The 15,580-nt window shown below is 39.7% G+C and overlaps 1 long non-coding RNA gene across 1 annotated transcript in view; it reads right to left on the bottom strand.

Moving 5' to 3' along the window:
• Positions 1–3,927, bottom strand: part of LOC309857316 — a 75,227-nt gene extending 71,300 nt beyond the window's left edge. Inside the window, exon 1 of the long non-coding RNA XR_014307627.1 lies at positions 3,736–3,927. This is a non-coding gene — a long non-coding RNA (uncharacterized lncRNA). The remainder of the gene's footprint in view (positions 1–3,735) is intronic.
• Positions 3,928–15,580: the final 11,653 nt, after the last annotated feature.

The raw sequence follows: 15,580 nt of genomic DNA, 5'->3' as shown, positions 1-15,580 counted from the left end.
GGCAGCCCCGCTCTGTCCTCCTCAGACTTCAGAGCAATATCTGAACAAGTGGAGAAGCAACCAGGGGGTCAGGAAGGTGGCCACCGAAGAGTGACTTCTCTGGAGGGTGGCTGAGCTAGCAAGTGAGCATGTTAGTCCAGCTCTGCCTGCATTCAGTATGGAGCTGAACAGGGGCCAGGGAAGGGGAGGAGGAGCAGAGAGCAGGGACAAAGGGACCAAAGAGGAGATTCAGATGAAGGGAAGTAATGGGGAGGAAAGAGAAGAAACTCTAGAAGACAGGTATGTAGAAAGGAAAAGGGATGAAGTGGGCATTGGGAAAGGGCACCACCAGGGAAGGAGAGAGGGGAAGGAAAGAGGGAGGAAGAGAGGAAAGGGGAAAGGGAGAAGGGAGGAGTCAGCATGCCAGGGCTCCCCCTGCATCTGAAGAAGAGGTGGCTGGTCCAGCTTGTCAAACAGGGTGCTCACTCTTTGGCCCCAGTTTCTGCTCCCAGTGCTACTGGGCTTTGCAAGGAAGGCAGGCTGTCCCTTGGGACCTACTGGAGCCCACTGGAGCCCACAGGAGGGTGGGAGAGGTAAGATGCCACCAGGTCCTGTCCTGAGCTGCTCCCAGCCACCAGCCTCACCACATGGTGCAAGAGGGACCCCAGAACAAAGGACGGACACAGGCCAGCATGTCTGCTGGTGGCCCTGGGCACTTAGCTCATCGCAGTGAACCACACGGCCTCCTCAACCCACGCTTTCAAAGCCTCCTTCTTCGCTTCTGGCTTTCATGTCTGTAGGAACATGAGCCAGATCTAACTCATCTCCGACAGACAATTCTGACTCACCCCGTGTCAGATTTTTATGAGTGGCTGTGATAGAGTAAGATAGCAATGCTCCAACAAACGGACTGTTTCCTCCCACTTGACCTCAACAGTCTTATACATTTTCTTAGCGAAAACATCTTGTCTCCTTCCATTAAGCTCATAACGTGGTCTAATAGTATACATGCGCCTTCCTTAGATGCGAAGCGATACAGAGGTCCTTTTTTTTTTTTAATTTTACAAGGTAAAGTCAGTGAACATATCCAACTTGACGAATACGTCTCTAAAATGTCAATCCAGGCAAAGCTTTTTCTGCCTACAGTTTCGAGCCTACGTGGTGACATTTTTAAAATGCTTTCAGTCCCTCAGTGAGGCTCTTAGAAGCTAGCCAGGGCTTACTACGTGCCAGGCACTGTGTCAGGTGTTGGAGCTAAAGGGAAGGAGAGCTTGGAGGCTGGCTGGGGAGGGACATCCATGACACAAGCACAGCTAGAAACGGAGGCCAGTGCTAGAAAAGAGAGAGCAGGCTGCATGGAGAGTGTGTACCATGGGGCTTGTGAGCTCACGAATAAGTGGGAGTAACTGGAGTGGGGAGATGGGGGAGAGAAGAGGGTCTTCCCATCAATGGGAATCACCTGTGCTTGGAGGCAGGTGCCATGAGAGGTCTCCACAGGAAGAAGGAGGCAGTGTGGTTGAAGGGCAGAGAGATGGGGCAGAACAGGCATCAGTCAGTTGGAGGGGTATGAATAGACTGATGGGAGGATTATGGGTGCCTTTGGAGGACTGAGAATTTGTTAGAAGATCAGTGCAGATTTCTATGGAGACAAATGCCAGGAACTGATAGGTCTTTGAAAGGTCACTCTGGCTGCCTTTTGGCAAAGGGGTTGGTAAAAGGCACTTGCAGGTGTGAACACACCAGGTGGGAGGTGAGTGCAGGAAATCGGGTGAGGGAGCATGGGAACTTGGTCCCGGGGTATATAAGGGAGAATAGCCTTTAAGGAGTTCCACAAATTGGCACCAGCTGTGGCTTCATTACAGAGCTGGAAGGGGGAGGTGGGTGTGTCCTGGAGGTTACAGAAATTACATGAGAAAGGGAAGTCTTTTTAGATCTCTTTTTCAACTAGAGGAACTCTCACCTTATTGATAGAATTCCAGAGTGGGAACCAATGATATGAGGACATCTTTGAAATGTCTGAATATGTTCTTCGACATCTTTGCAAGTGATGAGGAGACCTTGACCTTAGGAGGCCTTGGCCCTCTTTGTAGCCAGAAAGATTTCACCTACAGATTTGGGTTCTCCCTTTTAAAGTCAAGGAGTCAGTCCTTCCAAAGGACACCTCCTATCATTTTACCCTCTCATCATACCTCACGTGCTGGCATCTCCAAGACCCTCTGTTCCAGGTTGAGAGTATCCACTTTGGCCGGGCTGGTCTTGCCAAGAACACCACCACAGGAAATCTAGAGCCTGTAGTGCTATTAATAACATCATCTAAGACTGTGTTTGCTGCCCTCTTGGCCTCTTCCCACCATGACTCACTGAAGCTTTTAACACATTGTATCCATTAAGCTATAGTTCCCAAAGCTCATCTTCTCTAGTGCCATTAATTTTTAGGGGACCAGGCAAACCTTAAACTTGTCCCCCCTAATTGGATCCCTGTTCCCCCACAATCTATTTGAAAGCCTTTCACCATGATTCTTGAATGAGATCTGAGACCACTGCTGGTACCTAACACTTCTTGGCACCTTGTCTGTTAGGTTCTTGGAAGAGGAGATGGCTATGGAGGTGAGTGGGAATGGGAGTGGGAGGATTTCTCCCTTCACTTTGCTTTTTGTGTTTTCAAATAATGGGTTTTGAGGGGGCGGGAAAGTTTAACCAGACCATTTATTTTCCATCTCCCATCGATAAAATGTTTACCACTCCACACTGGAAGAATTTATATTTTTCCTTTGAATCTCCAGGAAAATCTCCCAAACCCAGACCACCACCATGTGGATTCAGCCATCTTCTGATTCACCTCCAGATTGTCTCCTCCTAACTGCTCAAGCCAGTGGTTAAGGGCGAAATGTTCAATGCCCAAGCAATTAAGTGGGGAACACGTTTATCTAAGCAATTGCATGCAGCTCTCTATCTGCATACAGGGGGTCTCTCCCAAGCCTTTCCAACCTCAGCAAAAGAAGACAAAGCCCCAGCAGTCTGGGGTATATATCATTCATTCATTCCTGTGTTCAACACTCATGGCGGATCCCCACCAAGACAGTGGGAGAGCAAGGACTGGAGAAATCCTGGAAGCTGAAGTCTGAGGAGGATTTCAAATTCAAGTCAGAGATGAAAGAAACATCTGGACTTGGTCCTCAGGTACATGCAGTATTCTGAACTGAGGCTAGAACCAGAGACCATTCTAATGAAAGGCCTCTACAGGTGGGCTCCAACTCAGTTTCGTGTATATTCATTCATGAAATAGCTCTTTGGGTCAACATGCAGAAGAAAACCATTTCAGAAAACTGACAATGAGGAGAGTAAAGGGAAGCCAGAAGGCTTGTGAATGGGGAGAGAGGAGGACCCAGGGCAGGAAACCAAGAATCCCTCCCTGCCCTCCTTGCTGCCAGGGAGGTCTGAGGGACTAGTTTCCACCTGGGATCCCAAGTCCAGAACAAAAGCAGCGGGGCCACGGCGGGGGAGGGAAGGGGGTCCTCAGCACGGGCGCATGGGGCTGCGGAAAGATGGGGGCTAGCGTGCCTGCTGGCGGGGGGCACCTCGCAAGGCGCTGTCCCCAGCCCGACCCCATGAGGACCCGGGTTTGGCGCAGCGTCCGGGGTGGTCCCGGTGCCCTGGGGTTCGTGGGAGGCTGGGCCTCCACAACCCCCCTCTTCGCCCCCAGGTCGGGTCCGCGCTTTTTGCTCCAGGTGAGGGCGCGGCGCGGTGTCACTTTACCCCTGTGCAGAGGGTGGTCCGGAGAAGCCTTGGGGCGGGGAGGGGCAGCAGGCAGCAGGAGCGGGACAGCGGAGCCTCACATGGGAGCGTACGGGCGGCGAGTCCGGTGGGTCCTGCAGTCCCGACTGAGCCGCAGCACAGCACCGCGGCGCTGCCCGCCCCTCCTCCGCCAGCCCCTCCACCTCCTCCCAGACTCTCAGCCACATCCTCTGTGAGCTCACTTCCAGCTTCGGCAATTAGCAAAGCGCCTTCTCCCCGCCGCCCTCCACCCGCCCCCGCCCCCCTCCCTCCTGAGTCCTCCGCGAGCTCCCTTTTCGCTTTGGCAATTAGCAAAGCCCCTTCTCTGCCCCGCCCCCGCCCCCTCCCTCCTGAGGCCCCGCCCTGGCTGGGGCGCGGGGGAAGCCCCGGGGGCTGCAAGCTTGACCAGCACTGGCGCTGGGCAGCCTCCTAGCCTGGCTCCTTGAGCGGGTGTCCACCCGCGGCCTGGCTGCAAAAAGATCATCAGTCCTGTTAACCCTGGCTGCACTCTCCCGTCAGTTTGCTGGCTTCCAGATTGCGCCCAAAGCCAGGAACCAGCTTCCCCAACACAGGCCTGGGCTGAGATGCCTGCCCAGGATCTGTTTGAGCAGTCTACTCATCTCCAGGCAGGGATGGCACTTCCACATGGATGTTTGGGTTTTTTTATTGTTTTTTGGTCATTGGTTATTATTACATGACCTCCAGGGTAGGTGCTCCACAAAGGGAGTGAAAACAGGATGCATGATATACCCCTCACCTCCCATGCTGTCTTTCTCTTAAATAATAAGCACTGCTGAACTATCTTAGATTCTGTACCTTCTCTCCAGCCATGAACCTATCACTGTCTTTAACTCTTGAAAACTTCATTAGACAAATTAATGTGGTGAAGGAAGCAATATGAGAAAGCCTATTAATCTGATGAGCATGGAACTGAACAAACCCTATAGATACTTTCCCTTTGATTTCTAGCCTATCAATACCTACAGTGAGTCACATACACTCAAGATTATTGTTTTTATTGTATACTTCATATATTCATTGATTTTGGACTCGTTATCATTTCGTTGAAGTGTTAAACTATGGTAATAAACAAACTTTTAATTAACTTTTCCTCCTATGATACAAATATAACTTGCACTTGAGCTTTAGCTAATTTTATGTTCTAAAATTGCCAAAACAAAATGATCAAGGTTTCTAGATTATTTACTGTATTTTCTACTATAAAATATTGTTCTATCTCTTCTGTATAAAGAAAATGAATGCTTGGGGCTCTTGGGTGGCTCAGTGTGTTAAAGCCTCTGCCTTCTGCTCAGGTCATGATCCCAGAGTCCTGGGATAGAGCCCCACATCAGGCTCTCTGCTCAGCAGGGACCCTGCTTCCCTTCCTTTCTCTCTGCCTGCCTCTCTGTCTACTTGTGATCTCTGTCTGTCAAATAAATAAATAAAATCTTTAAAAAAAGAAAATGAATGCTTGATAACTAAATGAATGCTTTACTGAACAAATTAAATATGGCAATGGCATTTTATTTTATCATGCTTCACATATTAAACTATAATATTATATCACTAGTCTACAAATAATCTACTCGCATAGTCATTTGGAAGCTTTTAGCAAAAGAATTCTTCCTCCTGATTGTAGTATAAAAGCCACAGAAATATACAGAAGACTCCTAGGATAGAAAGTTAAATCCAGTTATCCGTGATGCCTTGAGTAGGACCTGACCTATGTATGTCCTGGGATGCACTAGTAACTGTTACATGTGATAGGATTATATTTAATATATACAGTTTCATTTACTTCACAAAGGACATATAAATTTGAGAAAAAAATATTTGATGAATCTATAAAGTCTATATCTATTTGTAACTAATGTGGTAGAATTAAGATGTTAATTTGAAAAAAAATTCATTGAACACATACACATATTCAATTGTTTTTATATATATAAACAGCATTATTTATTTATGTAAATAAATGCATTGTCAGTAAAATCCATTTACTTATCAATCATAAGGGTAATTTTAAGTACTAAGAATAAGAAATATGTGAAAAGATAAGTGTTCAAGAGTGCAGTTTGTGGTAATTAATACAATATGATAGGCTCATAAAAATGATATATTACTTGAACTTAAAAGCTTCTATAATTAAGCGATGACCACTTGAAATTTGTAATTAGTCTTGCTGCAGTTTTTCCTTGCACTTATTGCCCTTCCCCAGAAGTTCATTAAGAATTTCTGTGAATGTCCTTATGTTTAATCTCATTCATAGATTCCACTGCTGCTCACAAAACAAAGCCAAAAAGAGAGGTAACTCTATGTGGCACTCCATCCACAAGCAATACATTCATAAATAATTAAAAAGCTCTCTACTTCATTTGTTACCCATTCAGCTGATAATTTAAATGAGTAACTGAGGCCATTTTATCAGCACTTTTAATAGAATGCGACTCAGAAACTTCACAGTGTTATTTAAGAAGAAATGCTCACGTGTTAAGGTTTTTATTTTTTTAAATCAACAAAATAATTTTCAAATATTAAAAGCAAATGTCTCCTTTTCCTCCAAGTTTCCTTGCTATGTCAAAGTTACAAATAAATACATTAAAATCGTATTTTGAGTAGTAGATAAAAACAAAAGTTTTGAAACTGTGGGTTCAGTGTCTGGGTTAACTTGTATAAATATCTGAACTCAATGTATTTAGACTTTATTAGATTTTTTTTAGACTATTTAAAAATACATGCTGAGATAATGACAACATTATTTTATTCATTTTAATAAATAAATTATTTTATTTAATTATGTTTAGATATTTATTTATTAAATTAATGATTTAATATTTAATAATCTAAATTTGAAATATTTTAAATTCTAAAAATATTTATTTAATTAAATTGATATATTTAATATAAATATTTAATAAATTATTTAATCATTATTATAATTATGCAATACATTATGTATTGTGTAATAATTGCATTTTAATAAATAAATAAATGTATTATTTACATTATTTTATTTTATTTTATTTTATTTACTTGACAAAGAGAGGGAGAACGCAAGCAAAGGGAGCTGCAGGCAGAAGGAGAGGGAGAAGTAGGCTCCCAGCTGAGTAGAAAGTTCAACCTGGGGTTCCATCCCACGACCCTGGGATCACCACCTGAGTCGAAGGCAGATGCTTAAGTGACTGAGCCATCCAGATGCCCAAGGCTTTGTATTCTTCGCTTCTAAATATTGATGCTCCTTCATCTCTGGAGTTAGTAAATTGATGTTGAGAATTCATATCAAAGAATTGATAGTAGCTGTTAAACAGAAACATGTAATTTAGGGGAAAAAAAAGAACAGAAGGAAGAGAAAGGCCAAAAGTCAAAAGCACATTAATATAAAATTTATTTATTTATTTATTTATTTATTTATTTTTAAATTTTTTTTATTTTATTTTATTTATTTGACAGAGAGAGATTACAAGTAGGCAGAGAGGCAGGCAGAGAGAGAGAGAGGAGGAAGCAGGCTCCCTGCTGAGCAGAGAGCCCGATGCGGGACTCGATCCCAGGACCCTGAGATCATGACCTGAGAGAAGGCAGCGGCTTAACCCACTGAGCCACCCAGGCGCCCTAAAATTTAATTAGATAAAAAAGCTGATATTCCTGAAGGGGGCTAATAAAAGAGCTGCAAAGAGCTGATAGGATTAGGAAAATTGTCCACTCCTGGTCATTTCATAATTTTAAACTATTCCTTATTAATAAATATACTTAGTTCCAGAAACACAAGCACATAAGAACATTTCCACCAAGTTTCCTCTAACAGCATTTACAAATTAGACGTTCAAACAATGCAGTTCATTACATGTTGCATCTGTATCTTAAAGTTTAAACACATTCTGTGACACATTTTCCAACAATTAAAATTAAAAAATATATATATACATATATATCTATGTATATATATATATACCTTATCCCTAAATGGAAAAAAAATATATAGAGAGAGAGAAACCTTATCCCTAAATGAAACCTTTCTTTGTTTATTAGATTAAATAGGTAAATTAGCAACAACAACAAACAGCTAATATTATAGAGGTAGGAACAATTTACCTTTTCATTCATTGCTATTTTCTAAAAATTCCTATTTTATTTTTTTCTCAAGTCTGTCATAATAATTTTCTAAATCTCCTGCCTTATTCAATTTTTTTCTTTAGTGGAAATCTCTATTTCATATTTATTTTCTCTTCCTCCACTCTTTGCTCTAATAATTCAATGTATTATTAGATTTTCTGTTTTTCTCTTTATCCAGATATATCTTTTCTTTCTTTCTTTCTTTTTTAAATAATTTGATTTGCTGGCATTTTACATCAGTACATGCTTTCTTATGGATGTTAGAAATGTCTGTGGAACTACTAGAAGAATAAACTTTTTTACCTTTAAGAAGTTTACAGTCTAGAGTGCCTGGGTGGCTCAGTTGGTTAAGTGTCTTCCTTCAGCTTAGGTCATGATGCCAGGGTACTAGGATCCAGTCCTGCATCAGCTGCCTGCTCAGCAAGGAGTCTGGTTCTTCCTCTCCCTCTGCCCCTCCCTCTCTCTCTCTAATAAATAAATAAAATCTTTAAAAAAAAGACTTACTGAAATCTGAGACTGAATTACTAAATTCAGTCTTAATAGAAGACAGCTAAACAAAGCAATAATCACAACTGGAAAATTTAGCGAGATCATGGTTTAACATTTTTGGTTGACACAGGACCTCTTTCAGTAACAACTTTCCCTAAATATCAATTTCTTTTTAAGGCAAAAAATTTTGACAAGAAATCCAGATCCTTCTGATCATTTTCATATCAATTTAAGGTGACATCCTCAGAGTATATAATCAAATATGTAATTATTCTATCTGTTGCCTTGTATATTGCCTGTATCTTTTTCAGACTCAAAGTTCCATTGAGGTAGAGTTTTTTTTTTTTTAAAGCAGAGATTTTTAAAGTGTTTGATATATACAAGATGCTTAATAAGTGTTTACAAAGCCTATGTATTACAGAAGCCTTAAACAGGCTTTAAAATAATGTAGGTGATATTAGTGGTCATATCAAACAATTTTTAGGTTTCAGTCATGTAAATAACTACATTTCTCAGAGACAGAGAAACATACAAATGGTCTGGGTCCAGTAGGATAATGCTAGCATGTGTTGTAAATTCTTTTATATGACCTTATTCTTGCAAGAATTGGTTATGTGGCAGAAAAAAAGGTATCACTATCTTATACTTTATTATTTAAAGAGATTTATGGAAGTCTTAATTTCTTACACTACCCCTTTGTTTCAGTGGACCCAATTTCCGTGGTAATGGTGAGAGGAAAGTAGGCAATTTAGGCAGCAGCAAAAATCTCCTACAAGGCACTATAAAATAAGGCTTGTTCTAGATCATGGGTCTGTCCAAAGGGGAATGTTAAGGGGTAGAATGGATGATGGATGCATTGTGGACTTATAACTTTAAGATTAATACTGTTATGCCCCAATAATGGGTCTATGATTAAAGGAGCGAGACTGATGTAAAGCAAAGGTCAAGCAAAGCTTTATTTCATGCCAAGCATCAAGAATCTAACCGAACGTTTGGGGCCACACCTCTTATGAGAGAAGGCAACCCTTTGCTGTTTCACAGTCTAGCTTTTAAGGGCAAAGGCCATGCAGTCAGGCCTGGCCACGCACAGGTGACCAATGAGATTTTAACACACACAGGAAACTGCACAGTGAGGCTAGATGACCAATTGAGGTTCAATTTACCCTAGTATAGACATTTGACCCAGCCTATTACACCTTGATTAGGATTGGTGCAAAAAAGGTTCCCAAAGGGCGGAGGAGTGGGGCATACTCCTTAGTATCTAGGGAGACAATATGCAAACACCGCCCCCCTCCCGCTGATTGATGTCTCCACCTGGCCTGACCCACCCTTGTATATGGGCTTTGTTACCTGGAGCTGATTTCCAGGACTTGTTTTTAAGTGAATCCCCTGGGGGAAGGGGAACAAGGACAGTTTAAAGGTTAACCTCAATGAAAGCCTCTTGCTAAAATATAAAAATATAAAATAGGTCCTTACATTACAACAACTCAGTAGGGAAAGTCCCAGTGTGGTGATAAAAGAAGTGAGGTAACTTGCATTGCACATTTTTTTTTAAAACGTGTAAGTTGTATTTTTCCGTGCCATTACATCATACTTTATCTTCATCTCTGTCTACTAGTTTAAAACTAGTTAAACAAACTCAACAATTTTTTAAAAAATATTTTATTTATTTATTTAAGAGCAAAAGCCAGAGAGAGAGAGAGAGAGAGCATGAGCAATATGGGGCTCGATGCCAGGACTCTTGAGATCCTGATCTGAGCCAAAGGCAGACACTTAACTGACTAAGCAAATGAGACTCCCACAAACTCAACAATTTTATAAAATTTTTATTTGTTGGGGTGCCTGGCTGGAACAGTCAGTAAAATATGTAAATCTTGATCGTGGGGTTGTACGTTTGAAATCCACCTTGGGTGTAGAGGTTTTATTTAAAAATAAAATCTTTAAAAATTTTTTTTCATTTTTTTATTTAAGCCATTGTATGGCAGTGTTGATTACTATATTGTACACCTGAAAGTAATATTAACCTTATTTTAACTAACTACAATTTAAATAAAAACTTTAAAAATAAAATAAAAATAATAATCATAAAAATAAAAAAGAGGAAAAATTATTTGGCAGGCAATTTTCTTAATTGCATTATTATTTATTATTATCATAGTCTGTGTGTGTCGGTGGGAAGTGGCTGGTATTACAGTGAGTTCCATATCTGTGTTACACTGAGGTCCATGTCTGTAGTCAGTCTTTTTTTTCTTTTAGTTTATTTTCAGGGATCCAAAATTCATTGTTTATGCACCACACCCAGTGCTTCATGTAATAAATTCCCTCCTTAATACCCACCACTGGGCTCACCCAACCACCTGCCACCCTCCTCTTCAAGACCCTCAGTTTGTTTCTCAGAGTCCACAGTCTCTCATGGTTTGTCTCTCCCTCCGATTTCCCCCAGCACACTTCTCTCCATCTCCCAGTGTCCTCCACGTTATTCCTTATGTATTGAGTCTTATAAAAACTTTTATTTCTTTCCCTATTCTGCTTTGCATATGCTTACCTTAGATGTTAAAATGTTATAAACCTCTCCTGCCTGGTCCATTTTCTCTCTCTTCTCTCATGATTTCTCATGCTCTCCCTGCCAACACCACATGCCTTACAATATCTGGATATGACTAATTTCTTCCTGAGCTACTTTATTCTACTCTGCCATATGGTTGCCCTTCCCTCTTCTGTACCATAACTTCTATCCCCTGCATTTGTGCTTTAACAATACCTAATTCTTTTCACTGCATCTGTATCTTTGAGGTCAATACTCAGTAGTGCAATCGCTGGGTCATAGGCTAGCTCTATTTTACTGGAAAGAAGGGCCATATGCACCCCAGTGTTCATAGCAGCAATGTCCACTATAGCCATTCTGTTGAAAGAGTCAAGATCCCCTACAACAGACAAACGGATAAAGAAGATGTGATCCAAGGATACAATGGAATATCACTCAGCCATCAGAAAGGATGAATACCCAACTTTTGCATCAACATGGATGGGACTGTAGGAGATTATGTTAAGTGAAATAAGCCAAGCAGTGAAAGTCAATCATCATATGGTTTCACTTATTTGTGGAACCTAAGGAATAGCATGGAGGACATTAGGAGAAGGAAAGGAAAAATGAAGTGGGGGTATTGGAGGGGGAAATGAAACATGAAAAACTATGGACTCCAAGAAACAAACTGAGGGTTTTAAAGATGAGAAGGATGTGGGGATGGGTGAGCCTGGTGATGGGTATTAAGGAGGGCACATATTGCATGGGGCACTGGGTGTTTTACACAAACAATGAATCATGGAACACTACTTCAAAAACTAATGATGTATTGTATGGTAACTAACATAACATAATTTAAAAAAAAAAAGGAGGGGGACAATACCTAACACTCAATCTTTGCTAGTTTCTTGTTTACCTCCTTTTAAGAGTAAGCTCATTAGTGTTTTTTTTTTTTTTTGGTTTGTTTTTTTTTTTTGTCTCAACTTAAAGAAGAAAAATAATACACATTATTTTGAAAACTTTTTGAACAGTGTAGAAACGTTAGTCAAGTCCACAATGTCTCATCTCTTCTTCCTCCTAACATGGCTAAGTTGAAAAACCCTTTATCTGGGAAAAGATCATTGTCCAGCCACCTTGTGTAAGATTTTGGCTTTAGGTTAGATTATCCTTTCTTTCCTTTTCTGAAAATAAGTTGAAAATATTAATAGCCTCAGTTTTTCTTCCAAAATATGACTGCTTCTTTACCAAGTGCAAAAGCAACCCATTTTGACCATAGTAAACAGCTTGGACCTACTTTTTTTGGCTCACTGTTTTAGTGAGACAAGTGGAGTGAAGATGACACACCATTTCCAAATGTATTAATAATTGGTAGACCATACTTCTAAATTGAAGATTTGTTGCCATTAAACTACGACCAGACTCGCTATAATTACAGAGGTAAATTCTTTATATTTACTATATTTGAAATTACCATATAATACCAAAGTAAAATTATGATTATGTGAAGAGTCTGTAATATTAAGAAGATGACTTTGAAATGATTGCTTATCTAAATAAAATTTCCCATTTTATAATCTTGTGTAAGCTTCCGTTGTCATTTCCTATTTAAAATCTATTAGAAGGCACTCTTATTTTCCCTTAAGTGGGAAGTCAAATGTGGAACAAATTCATCCCAAAGGAACAGATTCTATGTTCCACTGAAGACAAGGTGGCTTCCATGTGGCATTTTGCCTCTTGCATATTGTTCATCTCCTACAACAAATGGGGGTATGCTCTTTAGTAAACTAATTCAACTCAATTAGAGACATTGTCTTCAAGGGATAACATCATAGAGACTAGAATCAGAATCATACTTTTGGGAAAATTGGGCCCAGGATTTTTGTTTTGTTTTGTTTTGTTTTGTTTTAAGATTTTATTTATTTATTTGACAGACAGAGACCACAAGTAAGCAAATAGCGGGGGGGGGGGGAAGCAGGCTCCCTGCTGAACAGAGAGCCTGATGCAGAGCTCGATCCCAGGGCTCTGAGATCATGGCCTGAGCCAAAGGCAGAGGCTTAACCCACTGAGCTACACAGGTGCCCCTGGGCCCAGGTTTTGATGGCTTCTTTCCTCAATCTTATAAAACCTATTTGAACTCTACTGGATGCCAGAACTGCTTAAAAATATTTGGTCCCTTGTAATTTTAACCTTCCAGTATTCAATGCACCTGATCCATGTAATATCCTATAGTATTTTTGTCAAATGAAGACTCTCAAAGTGTGTTTCTTGGGAGACACTTTTCAATTGGTTGCTTACATTTCTGCATTTATTATTTGTTCTAGGCCATCCTTTGAAGATGGTTGTATTGAATAGACTTGGAAGACAGAAATAGTATCTTTTTTTTTAACTTAACCTGTTGTGTTTGCAAATATTATCTGCCTCTGTTTTGATTCTTCTTGTGGGAACTGAGGCTCAGAACTGATATATAACACCCATCCCTACACACACACAAACACACACACACACACACAAACACACACACACACACACACACACACACACAAATAATGTTAATATTCTGGCTACCTCTATTGCTGTGAATAATAAACTATATTATTTCTGAAACATGAGTCTGCGTCTTCTATCAACACCCAAGAAACTACGGCAGACTCATACACCAGCTTTCAAATAAGGGAAAATAATTTCAGATGCTTTATATTTTTTGATAGTGTTACCTACTTCTGAACATATGACTGAGCACATATAAAGCTGGAGCCATGACCATTTAGAGCTTCTTCTGTGGAAGAACTATGCATTCACTAGTAAACAATAGTAGTTTCATCATTTTTTTTTTTTTCCTCCTGGACACCATTTCCTCTCTCAAACTGTTGCTCAAATTGGATGGAGTCTAAGGTCCTTTGAGGAAATTTTTGTTTAATGATTCAAAATAAAATAGGAAGAGTCTAAAGTGCTAAAAATACTTCTAGATAAAAGGTATAAGATCATGCCAGAAAGGATAGTAATTTTATCTAACAACTGCCTGTTCACCCCTTATTTGTTCATTAACTAATCTCCAAATTCCTGACTAAATCCCTTTTGTAAGCCAGAATGTGAGCTAAAAACTGGGATTTTAAAAAATGTTCATTTGAAATCCAGTTAGTTAACATATATGGTTGTATTAGATTCATGTGTACAATATAACATATAGCACTCAGTGCTCATCATGACAAGTGCTCTAATTAACCCCCATCACTTATTTAATCCATCACTCCTTTCAGATCCCGTCAAGTAACCATCAGTTTGTTCTCCGTAATGAAATGTCTGTTTCTTGCTTTGTTTCTCTTTCTATGTCTTATTATTTCCCCTTTGCTTGTTTGTTTTGTTTCTTTTATTCCATATATGAGTAAAGGTATTTGTCTTTCTCTGACTGACTTATTTCACTTTTAGCATTATACTGTCTAGTTCCAACCATGTTATTGCAAATGGCAAGATTTCAGTCTTTTTTATGGCAGAATAATATTCCATTGTATATACATACCACTTATTCTTTATTTATTCATCAATTGATGGATACTTGGGTGCTTTCCATATCTTAGCTTTATAAATAATGCTGCTATAAACATAGGGGTGCTAGCATCCCTTTGAATAAGTTTTCTTATATTCATTGGGTAAATACACACCAACAGGTTTGTTGGATCAAAAAGGACTTCTATTTTTAAATTTTATGGAAATTCCATACTGTTTTCAAATATGGCTGTATCAGTTTGCATCACCACCAACAGTTCACAATTGTTACTTTTTCTTTTTTTTTAAGATTTTATTCATTTGACAGAGAGAGATCACAAGTAGAGAGAGAGAGAGGAGGGAGCAGGCTCCATGCCTGGCAGAGAGCCTGATGTGGGACTTGATCCCAGGACCCTGAGATCATGGCCTGAGCTGAAGGCAGAGGCTTAACTTACTGAGCCACCCAGGCAGCCCCCACAAGTGTTACTTTTTCACATCCTCTCCAACACCTTTTGTTTCTTGTAGTGTTAATTTTAGCCATTCTGACAGGTGTGAGGTGGTATCTCTTTCTAGTTTTGCTTTGCAATTTCCTGATGATACATGATGATGGACATCTTTTCATGTATCTACTGAACATTTGAATGTGTTCTTTGGGGAAACACTTGTTCATGTCTTCTATCCATGGTTTTATTGGATTATTTGTTTTTGGATGTTGACTAAAAACTGGATATTAAGTAACACACAAGACAGGTTTCCTTGAGCTTAAATTTTATTTGCATGAGTATCATTAACAGGAAAAAATATGCATATGGGTATGTACAAGTGTGTTTATGTATACATCTATCTATCTATCCTCTATCCCATGTCTTCTAATTGTGGTAAATCCTGTAAGGTGGGGAATGGGATAGTCTGAAGAAATATGCTTCTGGATATGCTGGGTAAGCAAATTTAATTGCACTCAGATGCATTGGATATAAGTGAATCACTCAAATGAGTTATTTAATATTATATAGAAACAAATTAAAAGTTTATGTAGTTGAAAATAATAGGTAGTTAAAATAATTTTTTTGTTTGTTTTTTTTGTGTCTTTTTTTGTTTATATATACTATGGTGTGAATGTTTATGTCTCCCAAAATCATATTATGAAATCTAACTCTGGAAGTGATAGTATTAAAACTTAGGGGCCTTTGGGAGGTGATTAGGTCATAAGTGGGATTACAG

The sequence above is a fragment of the Mustela nivalis genome (genome assembly GCF_964662115.1).
Source record: "Mustela nivalis genome assembly, contig: HAP1_SCAFFOLD_1202, whole genome shotgun sequence".
Classification (NCBI taxonomy): domain Eukaryota; kingdom Metazoa; phylum Chordata; class Mammalia; order Carnivora; family Mustelidae; genus Mustela; species Mustela nivalis.
Note: the sequence above shows the minus strand (reverse complement) of the source record. Positions and strands in the feature narration are given on the sequence as shown.